The following is a 12,361-nucleotide window of genomic DNA, read 5'->3' on the forward strand; positions in this document are numbered from 1 at the left end:
CCAGCACTTAGTAAAGTGCCGACACACAGTAAGTGCTTAACATTTACCAATTGCTATTATCATTATTATTATTATTGTTAGAAGTTGACTGCTCTGTTGGAGAACCTCTCTGACCTCATCAATATAAAGACATTCGCATAGCTTTATTATATCAATCAATAGGATTTATTGAGTGCTTTATTGGGTTCATATCAGTGTACTAAGCCTTTGGGAGAGCCCATTACAAGAGTGTAGGTCTATAATTGATCGACTGCACATTTAGAAATAGAGTATCTAGCTTGTTTCCGGAACTATTCCTTTATTTAAAACCTGCAGGGATCACATCTTCTTACCTGCTGTCCTCTCCCAAACGTTTAGTACAGTAGGCATTCTATGAATACCACTAATTTGAGAAAATTGGTCTCGATTTACAGTTTAATGTTCTGGCTCAAGGTGCAATTTTTCAGAAACCTGTGGTGTTTGAGATCACAGGACTTCTTGAAGCGCAAGGGGAAGACAGACATCCTCTTAGAAACTCAGTCCTAGTTAGCTATCTTAAGAAACTGGGGTGGCATCCTGACCCGGCCAGCACTCGAGGGGAGTGGAACGGCAGGTCGGTCAGGAGATTTTTATCTGAATGATTCATCTAAGAAAAAATAATCACCTTGCTGATAAATACATCAAGGAGCTACAGGTGGACTCCGGATTTGATTGACCACAGTGACCCCAGGAATATGGAGCAGAACACTGGTAGTGTTGCTTAATGGGAGGAATACGGTCCTGGGAATCAGAAGACCTGGGTTCTAATACCAGCTCCACCACTTTAATAATAATAATGTTGGTATTTGTTAAGCGCTTACTATGTGCAAAGCACTGTTCTAGGCGCTGGGGAAACGTGGGTGATCAGGTTGTCCCACGTGAGGCTCACAGTTTTAATCCCCATTTTACAGATGAGGTGACTGAGGCACAGAGAAGTTAAGTGACTTGCCCAAAGTCACACAGCTGGCAAGCGGGGGAGCTGGGATTAGAACCCATGACCTCTGACTCCCAAGCCCGGGCTCTTTCCACTGAGCCACGCTGCTTCTCCGATCAATCATATTTGTTGAGCACTCACTGTTTGCCAAGCACAGTACTAAGTGCTGTCTGACAAACCCATGGCCTCTGCCCGCAAGGAACTTACAGTCTAGAGGGAGAGAGGGACAGTAAAAAGAAATTACAACTATGTACATAAGTGCTGTGGAGCTGAAGGTGGGGTGAATAAAGAGTACAAATCAAAGTGCAAGGGTGATGCAGAAGGGAGAGGGAGTAGGGGAAATGAAAGCCTAGTCGGGGAAGTCCTCTTGGAGAAGATGTGCTTCTAATAACACTTCCCTGCTGTGTGACTTTGGGCAAGTCACTTAACTTCTCTGTGCCTCCGTTACCTCATCTGTAAAATGGGGACTAATTCCAGCTCCCTCCTACTTATACTCTGAGCCTCACGTATCCGATCCGACTACCTTTTATCTCCCCTAGAACTTAGTATAGTGCCTAGCATATATTAGGTGCTTAACAAGGGCCACTTTGAGAGTTAGAGAGAATGAGAGAGAGAGAGAGACAGCGGCTCAGAATCCACAGGACAATCATTTGCCCACAGTGCTGCCAGCCCAGGAGTTTGGTAAACATTGTCAGGTGAGCCCTACCGCAAAGTCACCTACAGATAGGCTCTTTCTCCCTCTCTCAGGTGCCAGCAGACGATGCTGACTAGATGACTGCTGTGAGCAGCCCTTTCTGGACCAAAATTTGCATGAAGTCAACTAGCTGGAGTGTTTGTGTGTGTTTGTGTATAAAAGAGAAGAGGCAGTGACAGAGTCAGTCAGCTAGAGAGAGATAGATGCAGAGAGACACACAGAGTCAGTCAGCCAGAGACAGTGATGGAGATTCATCAGAAAAAGGCATCCAGCCTTCCTCAAAAAGCAAAGGGCACCTGAATCTGTGCCCTTTGGGCATGCCATCTGCTGTGCTTCTTTCCTATGTGGCTTTGGGCAAGTCATTTAACTTCTCTTAGCCTCATCTATAAAATGGGGATTAAGACTGTGAGCCCCATGAGAGACAGGGACTGTGTCCAGCCTGGTTCGCTTCTACCTTAGCGCTTGGTACAGTGCCTGGCACATAGTAAGCGCTTCACAAATACCACAATAAACTCATGTCTTCCCTGAGATCGTCACCCCCGCCCCTCCCCGTGGAGTTGACGAAAATCGACTTGTCCCCCCACAGAGGCGCAGCTGGATGGGTAGCCCTTGGTGCTCGGGGTTCCTCTGGAGAAGGGGCCCCGGGAAGGTTCGCTGGATGACCTGGGCCCAAGTGACCCCAGGGCCTAAGGCTGCAGGGGTGAGGGAGAAGGCAAAGTTGGGGGGACAGTTTCCTACTGCTAAAGCATCACTGCTTAATGGATAGAGCACAGGTCTGGGAGTCAGAAGGACCTGGGTTCTAATCCCAGCTCTGCCGCTTATTTGCTGTGTGACCTTGGGCAAGTCACTTCACTTCTCTGGGCCTCGATGATCTCATCTGTAAAATGAGATTAAGACTGTGAGCCCCATGTGTGACAGGGACTCCGTCTGACCCAATTAGGTTGTATCTGAGAAGCAGCGTGGCTTAGTGGCAAGAGCACGGGCTTAAGAGTCGGATGTTGTGGGTTCTCATCCTGACTCTGTCGCTTATCAGCTGTGTGACTTTGGACAAGTCACTTCACTTCTCTGGGCCTCAGTTATCTCATCTGGAAAATGGGCATTAAGAATGTGAGCCCACATGGGTCAACCTGATTACCTCGTCTCTACCCCAGTGCTTAGAACAGTGCTTGGCACATAGTAAGCGCTTAAGAAATACTATCATTATTATCATTGTGATTATTATTATTATCAATTACCACAGCACTTAGAACAGTACCAGACACATTAGTAAGCACTTAACGAACACCATCATCGTTAAGTGGGATCAGGGACAGATCCCAGGCTGCTCCCCCTGCAGTCTCCCTGTTCCCCACATTCTCCCTGCCCCCCTTTTCCCAAGAATCCCTCCTCCTCCACCCACCCGTCCCCACACACTTCTTCTGCCGTGGTTCCCGGTCATCTCCCTCCTTGCCTGGGACCGGGGACTCGCCCTCTACCACAGATCTGGCTTGGTGACAGCCCTAAGAGCCTCCCACAGAGTTCCCGCTCTCTGCAAGCAGCCTGACAACTTGCAGGAAACAGACCTGAAAATGCCAGGATGAAGGACATGCCACTACCCTGTCTCACCCAACTAGATAATAGTAATAATAATAATTGTGGTATTGGTGAAGCACTTAATAATAATAATAATAATGTTGGTATTTGTTAAGCGCTTACTATGTGCCGAGCACTGTTCTAAGCGCTGGGGTAGACACAGGGGAATCAGGTTGTCCCACGTGGGGCTCACAGTCTTAATCCCCATTTTACAGATGAGGTAACTGAGGCCCAGAGAATAATATTGGTATTTGTTAAGCGCTTACTATGTGCCGAGCACTGTTCTAAGCGCTGGGGTAGACATAGGGGAATCAGGTTGTCCCACGTGGGGCTCACAGTCTAATCCCCATTTTACAGATGAGGGAACTGAGGCACAGAGAAGTGAAGTGACTTGCCCAAAGTCACACAGCTGACAAATGGCAGAGCCGGGATTCAAACCCATGACCTCTGACTCCAAAGCCCGTGCTCTTTCCACTGAGCCACGCTGCTTGGCACTTACTATGTGCCAAGCACTGTTCTAAGCACCGGGGTAGGTAAAAGGTAATCAGGTCGGGCACTGTCCCTGTCCCACATGGGGCTCACAGTCTTAATCCCCATTTTACAGATGAGGTGACTGATCCCCAGAGAATTTAAGTGACTTGTCCAAGGTCACACAGCAGACAAGTGGCAGAGCCGGGATTAGAACCTAGTTCCTCAGACTTCCAGTCTCCTGCTCTTTCCACTAAGCCACGCCGCTTCTCAAAACCACCTCAGTGTAGAGCTAAGCTGCAGCACAAGGTCGTCGTTGTAAAGAAAACCTGAGGATCCTCATTGTTTCGATAGTCACTTGGAATCCCCAAGCCTTCCTGAGGCCAGCAGGTGGTGAGGGTAACCCGAACATCACTATAATGGTAGTCAATAAGCTCTCGCCCTCCTAATTCACCTCGCTGATCTATTCATCCATCCATTCATTCATTCATTCATTCATTGTGAGAAGCAGCATGGCGTTTTGGCTGACAAAACAGAAGCTATCTCAGAATCCGAGGCTGATATGACCCTTCCCCATCCCTCCTCCCTCCATCCCCATTTCTCTCCACACAGTTAGAAACAGGCTTTGGTGGAAGAAGGGTCTTCAGCCTCCCCATCCCCATCCCCAGAGTTTTAAAGTGTCTGCAAAGGGCCCCGGATTGGCTGGGAGGGGGTGGGCGTGAGGCTGAAGGAGCGGATGAGAGAGACGGCGGATGTGAGAGGCAGAGGGCACGTCAGCACCGGTCATCAACTCGCTGCCCTGAGCCCGCTTTCCCTATCTATCTTAATTTCCTTCACTTCCCTGTAGACAGGAAGCTTCTTGTGGGCAGGGATTGCAGCTACCAACCTTAAGGTATTATGCTTTCCCAAGCGTTTAGGACAGGGCTCTGCACAAGGTAAGCACTCAATCTATACTACTGACTGATTGATCAGTTGACTTCAGCCAGTGGGCGGAACCCAACATCCACCTTGGGGGAGTGGCCACGTGGATCTGGGGCCCCATTTGGGGTGGAGCACTGCAGGGTGACTTCAGGGGTGGGGACCGGGCCTGAAGGCAGGGGAGAGGCCAGGGGAGTATGGGCCGGCGGGTGGGGGTTGGTCAGCTTGTGGGAGGGCGAGCTGCTGGATGGGCGCCTGGGGAGGGAGGCTGGAGGGCGTCTGCCACAACTCCTTTTGGAATCTTCTCAGGGGACTGGATAGGAGTACTGGTACATATTGGAGTGACAGAAACCCTGACAGGCTGAAAGCCCTACAAGGCCCTCCTGGGTCTAGGCTCACGCCCGCTGAGGACCGCCAGGCCCAGTGACCCAATGCTTCGGAGGCCAGGCCGCCGGGCAGAGGGGCAGGAGCCACAGCCGGCCACCCGCGACGAGACGTCACAGGGCCTCGGGCCCACCACCCGGGCAACAAACCCGTGGTCTCCGAAGGGGGCCCGGCGGGGTGTTCTCTCGGGTGAGCTGTCGGGTGCTCTGTGAAGCGCTCTGTATAGTAAGCTGTGGGTTCTCTGTGAGGTGAGGTGAGAAGTGCTCTGTGGGTTGCTGTCTGGGGTAGTGCTCTGTGAGGTGCTCTGTGTGGTAAGCTGTGGGATTCTCTGTGGGGTGAGCTATGCGATGCTCAGGGGGGTGCTCTCTGGGGTGCTCTGTGGGGTGAGCTGTGCAGTACTTTGTGAGGTGAGCTGTAGGGTGCTCTGTGGGGCGAGCGGTGGGGTGCTCTGTGTGATAAGCTGTGGGATTTGCTATGGGGTGAGCTATGCAGTGCTCTGGGGGTGCTCTCTGGGGTGCACTGGGGTGAGCTGTGGGGTGTTCCGTGAGGTGAGCTATGCATCGCTCTGTGAGGTGCTCTGTGAGGAGAACTATGGGATGAGTCAGAGTCTTTATCCCCTACAGGGCTGCAGTGTCTCAGCCTGGGACCGGCAGAGCAGGTGCTAGACGTCTGATCCAGGCTGGGGAACCTCTCTCCCACCAGCCTCCGCTGTTGCTCGCAGTCCTGGACTCCTCCATCAAGAAGGAGCTCCTCCCTGGGGAGAACCTCCAAACCACCTTCCATGTGAGCCCAGGCAATGAAGCTCTCTCTTTTGCCGAGTTCTTCAGAGAGAAGAGGCTGTGAGAACCTCTGGCCACCCACCCCGCTCTGTCCCTTCTCTCACTTCCCAGAGGCTCTTCCTGAACTCTAGCTTACATCCCTCCTGCTGCGAGGGAAGCCCATTTCTTCTGAGGAGGTGGCAAGCAGCCGGCCCCCGTTCCGGAACATCCCCCCTGTGTGCCAGGCTAACCGTCAGGGCTTGTGACTTCCAGGCAGTGGTCCCATTTTTGCACATCCCAATTTCCTTTGCCCCTGGGCCACGGGAGAAGATCCTTGGAGGGGCGGGGGGAGGAGATGCAGCTCAACGCTGCAGCTTGGGAGAAAGGAACCTGGATTGTGTCCACCCTGCAAGCCGGTCCGCTGAGAACCTTGTGGCCAGCTCGGCACTCAGCCTGCGGCTGGGCTCATGATCCGCCCGGAACTCCGGGGAAACCCCTGGGCTCTCCCGACCGAAACTGCCAAGGAGTCGGCCCCGGGGCAGCGGCCCTACCTGTCTGTTGAAGTCCAGGCCGTTCCGCTCACCTCCTGGAGGGGAGAGAAAGCAGAGTCTTGGTCATTGTTCCAGGAAGGGGGGCCGGGGAAGAGACTCTAGAGGAGGGGCGGGGGGGATGGAGACGTTTAAAATGAGCTCCCGGTGCCAAGGGCCTTGGCATGTACAGGGCCCCCCACACCTCTGTACAGCTAGGGTCCCCTCTAGACTGTAGGCTCACTGTGGGCAGGGAAAGTGTCTGTCAACTCTGCATTGGACTCTCCCATTCGCTTACTATAGTGCTCTGCACATAGTAGGCACTCAGTAAATATGAATGAATGAATGAATGAATGGATGAATGAATGGGGAAGCAGCCAGAGCCCTGCTCCAACCAACTTCTCACAGTGAGCATGAGGGCCGAGAAGGGCAGGGATTTTGAGTAGGAGGGAAATGAAAACTGAGAGGGGATGGGCTTTGAAGAGCAAACGAGCCAGAAAGCCACCATTTGGGGGATTTTCAAGCCTGACTAGAACCTCTCAGACCCTGTTGGAGACCGGAATGAGTAAGTCGGGGAGCGGAAATTCGCCCAGAGATGGAGGCCGACAATCCCAGAGCCCCAAGAAGTGGGCACCTTGTCCCCTCCCTCCAAGAAGGAAGAAGCCTAAACCAGCCCAGTCAGCTGGGGTCTCCCCCTTCCTCCTAGATCCTGAGAGAAGACACCACAATCCATGTCCCACTCTCCCAGGCCAAAAGCTTCTCCAGCGCCTCACTACCTTCCTTTATTAATAATAATAATAATAATAATGGCATTTGTTAAGTGCTTACTATAGGCTAGGCACTGTACTAAGTGCTGGGGTGGATACAAACAAATCAGGTTGGACATCGTCCCTGTCCCATGTGGGACTCACAGTCTTAATCCCCACGTACAGATGAGGGACCTGAGGCCTAGAGAAGTGAAGTGACTTGCCCAAGGTTTTCTTTGTCTTCACTTCTTTGGGTCTCAGATACCTCATCAGTAAAATGGGGATTAAGGCTGAGCCTTATGTGGGATAGAGACTGTGTCCAATCCAATTACCTTGGATCTATCCCAGTGTTTACAGTATCTGGCACATAGTAAGTGCTTAACAAATATCACAATTATTACTATTATTATTATCTTCTCCCCATTGGAACCAGCACTTACCCTAGGGGTTGGGGTGGGGCTGGGGGGTGATGACAGGAAGCAATAGCAGCCTGAAGGCTGGGAATCGGATTCTTTGGGCCTTAGATCTTTGGGCCTGGTGGGGTTAAGCGCACTCACTCAGATGGGGGGAATCTGTGTTTCTGGGCAAAGCCAGGGCTGTAGCCCTCTGTGGGCCTCAGTCCTAGAGGGTAGTTTCTTCTGCCCTATTATTTGGAGTTTAGATTTTATTAATAATAATAATAATAATAATAGTACTTGTTAAGCAATTACTATGTGCCGAGCACTGTTCTAAGCACAGGGGTAGATACGAGGCAATTACTTTGGACACAGTCCCTGTTCCACATGGGGCTTATAGTCCTAATCCCCATTTTACAGACGAGATAACTGAGGCACAGAGAAGTGAACTGACTTGCCCAAGGTCACATAGCAGACATGTGGCAGATCTGGGGTTAGAACCAGATCCTTCTGACTTCCAGGCCCCTGCTCTTTCTACTAAGCCAAGCTGGTTCTAATGGGAGCATTGACCTTTCCTGGTCTTTGTGGGAACAGCAGCCCGCCCTGGTCTCTATCGGCACTGCTCAGGAGCAGGGGAGCCACCAGCCAGGCAAGGAGGCCGTGAACCCCAAAGACAGGAGCCTCCTCCTTTGGGATTGAGACATATTAACGCGAAGGGAGAAAATCTGGGACCATACGGAACCTGTGGCCTTGGGCAAGTCACTTCACTTCTCTGGGCCTCAGTTACCTCATCTGTAAAATGGGGATTGAGACTGTGAGCTTCATGTGGGACAGAGACTGTGTCCAACCTGATTTGCTTGTATCCACCCCAGCACTTAGTACAGTGCTTGGCACACAGTAAGCACTGAAAGAATGCCATATTATTATCTTCCTGGCCCCAGAAGAGAGGCAGGGCCACCTCTTCTGATCAACATGGGGAAGGGGTTTCAATTGCAATACAAGGCACTTGGGGTGGCTAGACGGAAGAACGTCCCATCTCATTAAGCCCTAGGAGGGGTAAATGGAGGAAGATCCCTTCTGGAGTCCCTCCCTCTGGCTGGGGTTGTGGGAGGGAGGGGGATAGCTCAGATGACTTTCAGGGGGTCCCTTGAGGGATGTGGCAGAGCACAGAGGGTAGACAGGGGCCACTCAGAGGGCTGAACCTTGCCTGCTTGGCTGCTGGGAGTCCAGAGGATGGAGTGAGGGGGTGGGGGGGCATGTGCTAAGATCAGCCACAGCTCAGGTGTCCTTCTGCCCATAGCTCGGAGCTGATTTGCATCGCTCTGGCACTATGGGTCTGGGAGACCGACTGGGGAATAATCTCTGGGGAAGAGAGGAGAAGCACGGGAACTGTTCCAGGTGGAATTTTAACTTTTACTTTTGGTTGGTAAAAAGGGCAGAGCACCACTTGGGAAGCAGGACTGTCTCAGCAAGCAACATGGCCTAGTGGAAAGAGCACGGGCTTGGGAGTCAGAGGTCATGGGTTCAAATCCTGGCTCCGCCACTTGTCTGCTGGGTGACTTTGGGCAAGTCACTCAACTTCTCTGTGCCTCAGTTACCACGTCTGTAAAATGGGGATTAAGACCGTGAGCCCCACGTGGGACAACCCGATAACCTTGTATCTACCCCAGAACTTAGAACAGTGCTTGACACATAGTAAGCATGTAAATGCCATCATAATAATTATTATTATTATCTCCATTCTCACCCTCATCCTCCAGGGGTGGGGTATGGCCAGGGACTAGGTAACAGAGGGGACTTTAAAAGCCCATTTTACTGTTGCTTTAGACTGGATAATATCAAACTGTTTCTTTTCTCTGTCTCTCTCTCTCTATCCCCCCACCTTCTCTCTTTTTCTCTCTCCTTTGTTGTCTGTCCTTCCCTCTACACTGGGAGCCACCCATGGACCCGGGACTGTGCCAGATTTTTCCCTATATATTCTGTCCAGGAACTCTGGATACCATAGGGGCTTAATAAATTCCAGCATTGATTTATAATAATGGAATAATATCAGTAATAATAATAATTGTGGTATTTGTTAAGCTCTTACTATGTCCAGGCACCGTACTAAACACCAGGGTAGATACAAGATAATCAGGTCCCTTGGGGGGCACACATTCTAAGTAGGAAGCAGAACAGGAATTGAATCCTCTTTATGCAGATGAGGGAACTGGGGCCCAGAGGAGTGAAATGACCTGCCCAAGGTCACACAGCAAGTAAGCGGCAGAGCCGGAACTACAACCCAGGTCCTCTGACTCGCGGGCTTGTGCTCTTTCCACTAGGCCACACTGCTTCCCAGTGCATTGAAGAATGTACTGAGCGCTTCCTCGGTGCTAAGCGCCGGGGCAGAAAAGATAATCAGATCAGACACAGTACCCGTCCTAAACGGGGCTCATGTTCTAAGAGGAAGTGCAAGTGTCTTATTCCATTTTACAAAGGGGGAAACTGGGGCTGAGAGAGGTAAAGTGACTTGCCTAACACCATACAGCAGGCCGGGAGCAGAGCTGGGATGAGAACCCAGGTCTTCTGACTTCCAGCGCTCTACCCACCAGGCCACTCGGTCCCAAAGGGAGCCTCAGACGGAGATATGGAGCCACCGAGCCGAGATGTCAGTCAGTCAATTGTATTTATTGAATGCTTACTGTGTGCAGAGCACTGTACTAAGAGCTTGGGAGAGTACAATATAACACTCTAACAGACGCATTCGCTGCCTACAATGAACTTACAGTCTAGAGAGGGAGACAGACATAAATATTAATGAATTACAGATATGGATGTAAGTGCTGTGGGGCTGGGAGGGGGCTGAATAAAGGGAACAAGTCAGGGCAACGCAGGAGGGAGTGGGTGAAGAGGAAAGGAGGGCTTCATTAGGGAAGTCCTCTTGGAGATGTGCCTTCGATAAGGCTTTGAAAGGGGGGCGGGGAGATGTGTGACTCTTCACATCCTGGAGAGACTTCCCCTCAGTCCCAACCCCATGAAGGGGGAGGCAGTAAACACACCTTCCCGTGGGTCTGTCTCATGATAGAGAATATGCAAAATCCCCAGCCCAAGACTCACAGCACAGAGTCATGAGCGTGTCAACCCCTCAGAGTGACGCTCCGGGTCTCCCCTTCCCACAGGCCCCAGGGGGCCGGAGAGCTGGCCACGAGGGACAGGGAGAGCCAGGATGAGAATCTGTTTAATTCCCCAGTAGGGAGAGAAGCTGGATATCTGCTCTGTCCTCTGGGGAAAGTCTCACGGATCTCCTATTCTCCCCTCTCTTCCCTTCCCGCTCTCGCCCTTTCCTCTCCACCCAAACGGCTACCTTCCTGCTACGGGCTCTCGTTATATCCCGGCTAGACTACTGTGTCGGCCTTCTCTCTGATCTCCCTTCCTCCTCTCTCGCCCCGCTCCGGTCTATTCTTCACTCCGCTGCCCGGCTCATCTTCCCGCAGAAATGATCTGGGCCTGTCACTCCCCTTCTTAAACAACTCCAGTGGTTGCCTATCGACCTCTGCTCCAAACAAAAACTCCTCACTCTAGGCTTCGAGGCTCTACATCCCTTGCCCCTTCCTACCTCTCCTCCCTTCTCTCTTTCTACCGCCCACCCCGCACGCTCCGCTCCTCCGCCGCCCACCTCCTCGCCGTCCCCAGGTCTCGCCCGTCCCGCCGTTGACCCCCGGCACGTCCTCCCGCGGTCCCGGAACGCCCTCCCTCCTCACCTCCGCCGAACTGATTCTCTTCCCCTCTTCAAAACCCTACTTAAAACTCACCTCCTCCGAGAGGCCTTCCCAGACTGAGCTCCCCTTCTCCCTCTACCATCCCCCCTTCACCTCTCCACAGCATAACCCTCTTTTCCCCCCATTTCCCTCTGCTCCTCCTCCTCTCCCTTCCCATCCCCTCAGCACTGTACTCGTCCGCTCAACTGTATATATTTGTTACCCTATTTATTTTGTTAATGAAATGTACATCGCCTCGATTCTATTTAGTTGCCATTGTTTTTACGAGATGTTCTTCCCCTCGACTCTATCTATCGCCATCGTTCTCGTCCGTCCGTCTCCCCCGATTAGACCGTGAGCCCGTCAAACGGCAGGGACCGTCTCTATCTGTTGCCGACTTGTTCATTCCAAGCGCTTAGTACAGTGCTCTGCACATAGTAAGCGCTCAATAAATACTATTGAATTGAATGAATGAATGAATTTTCTCTCTCCTCCTCCTGCCTTCTGCTGTCTTCTCCCGTATTTCTGCCTATTCCCCAGGAGACACTCGACTTTTTTATGGTATCTGTTAAATATTTACTACGTGCCAGGCACCGTACTAAGTGCTGAGATACATATAAGCTAATCAGGATGGACTCGGTCCATGTCCCACATGAGGCTTACAGTCTTAATCCCCATTTTACAGATGAGGTAACAGACAGATAGATGTTAAGTGACTTTCCCTAGTTCACAGAGCAGACAAGTAGCGGAGCTGGGATTAGAACCCAAGTCCTTCTGACTCCTTGGCCCGTAATCTAGCCACTAGACCACACTGCCCGTTGACTTAGAGCCAAGCAGACCAAACCACCTACTAACGAACTCAGGCAGAAGGTCAGCAAGATGCAATTTGCTTCTTTCTTCTGACCTTATAACAGCCTCCTTCAAGGAAGCCTTAATGCCTGCCCTCCTCTAGCTCTCCTGGTGTTCTCCTTCATGCTTAGCGGAGTGGGTCTGACAATCACTCTCCCCACCTTCATAGCCGTATTGAAGGCACATCTCCTCCAAGAGGCCTTCCCTGATTAAACCCTCATTTCCTCTTCCCCCACTCCCTTCTGCATCATCCTAGCACTAGGATTTGCTCCTTTTATTCACCTCTCCCTCAATCCTACAGCACTTTCATACACATCTGTAATTAATTTATATTAATATCTCTCTCCCCCTTCTAGACTGT

This window comes from Ornithorhynchus anatinus, chromosome 11 (assembly GCF_004115215.2).
Source record: "Ornithorhynchus anatinus isolate Pmale09 chromosome 11, mOrnAna1.pri.v4, whole genome shotgun sequence".
In the NCBI taxonomy this organism is placed as follows: Eukaryota; Metazoa; Chordata; class Mammalia; order Monotremata; family Ornithorhynchidae; genus Ornithorhynchus; species Ornithorhynchus anatinus.